Source organism: Gavialis gangeticus, unplaced genomic scaffold (genome assembly GCF_001723915.1).
Source record: "Gavialis gangeticus isolate Ggan-Ray unplaced genomic scaffold, GavGan_comp1, whole genome shotgun sequence".
NCBI lineage: Eukaryota > Metazoa > Chordata > Crocodylia > Gavialidae > Gavialis > Gavialis gangeticus.
The window spans coordinates 112,747,402-112,749,371 of NW_017728992.1; positions in this window are offsets into that span (position 1 = coordinate 112,747,402).

Genomic DNA, 1,970 nt, shown 5'->3' on the forward strand with positions numbered 1-1,970 from the left:
AATCCTGTAGCCTTTTATATTCCTATATGTTTTATTGCTTCTCTCTCTTTTGTTTATTATTCTACTTCTACTGGAAGGATCCTTGAAGATGCTTCTTTCATGTTTTATGGCTTGCTTTAGTTCCCGGCCTCCTTATATTATCAAATAAAGAGTCATCCTTGTACAGAAGATTAGCACACATGAGCCAATTTTTTTATTGCATAACTATTCAAGGAAGGAAGGCAATTTAACTTTATAAAATAAATTGTCATGTTTCCATTATTCTTTTTTCTTTTTGATATATTTATCTAGTTGTATCCTTCATTTCTCAGCCTAAATGATCCTGAATTGCAGAGACTCTGCTGTATCAAATCATCTTTTTCTTTACCTAAGAAATGCTCATGTATTTACACTTTATAGACTGAAAAAAATTCACGGGATTTTAATAAGAGTGTATATATGTGATTTGTAAAATAATATTAGGGAGTTCAAGATATGTGGTAGATTCCCATATCTGAAATCTTTAAATTCAAATTCTGTAACTCAAAACTCAACCACAAGTTCCTGGACTCAGTGTAGGAACTACTGGATGAAGTAGCATATATTCCTTGTCTTATGCAGAAAGTCAGACTAAGATAATCAGAATGGTCTTTCTGATTTTAAAATATGTAAAGCTGCTAATTTATTCCATTCCCTTGCTAGTGCCAGTTTCTTTTCTTTCAGTTAATTTTAGAAGCAGTACCACTTTCACACTATCCTGTAATTAATTTTCTGACCAGTGCTAATACTGAGTAACATCTGCTGGTAACTATAACACCTTACTGGAGTGGTTTTGTCTGTATGTCTGTCTATGTCTGTTTGTATGTATGCTTGTGTAGGTCTGTTTGTATGACTGGTGTGTCCAAGCTTATGCATCTGCTTCTTGTAACAAATAAACACGGCATTTTGCCCTATCTCCCTTTTTAAGGTCTTGCTCTTAATTTGAGCTATTGGCAATTTTAAGTAACACGCTAACAGACTATTCATGCATGCATGCATCATTAATAGCAGTACAGAGGAATTTATTATATTTGTGTTTAGTACAGTAGTTGTATTCCTACTCAAAGCAAGTTAGTTAACTTCTCTCTCTCTCTCTCTCTCTCTCTCTCTCTCTCTCAGGGATGATCCTGTCAGGAGCCAGAGCTTGGATTAAATGACCTCATGAGATTCTTTCCAGCCCTACATTTCTATGATTCTCTGAAATAATCTATAAAATAATATGAATATACAGATGTTGTTATGTGAACTGTGTTGTAGAAAATTACCCCTTCATACCATAACCTCCATCTCACCTAGTCCATATCTCAGAAGAGCTGATTCTTTGAGATGTGGAACAAGCATCCAAGATTCCTTTACCTGAGTCTTGCCACCTCACCAGCCATGCAGATAAAAAGTCAAACTGCTTTAGCTGTTTCACTATTTCACTGTTGTTAATTGGTGAAAGTGACCCATATTCCTAAAGCAGAGCTGATAGGCCAGTGCGAAGTGGCAAGTATTTAGTCCAGATTTGGTGGGACAGTAATTTGAGATGCTGTCCCGATTTGATTCGGACGAATCAGATTTGGAGATTCGGCTGCTGAATCAGGGAATCACTAAAATACCTATAAGTTGGTAATTTTTTCTTTTGCATGTATGGTAGCCCCTTCTGAGGGCACAAAGCCTGCCAAATTTCAGTGGCTTCTGTGAAAGTGCACCTCAAACTGTTGAAAGCAAAACTTGGGTGTGTTAACTGGGTTTCTGGTTGTAGCCGTGTTGATCTAAGGAACAGACAAGCAAGGTTCTTTGAGTAGATGTGATATCTTTTATTAGAACAACTGAATACTTGGAGAAATTAAATCTTGGCAAGCTTTTGGTTTGAAAAACCCTTCATCAGGCTGAGGAAGCACCTGCAGTTGGTGAGCGTGCTGTTCCTGGATGGAAGGAATAGTAAAGAAGCCAGAGGCTGGCATGCA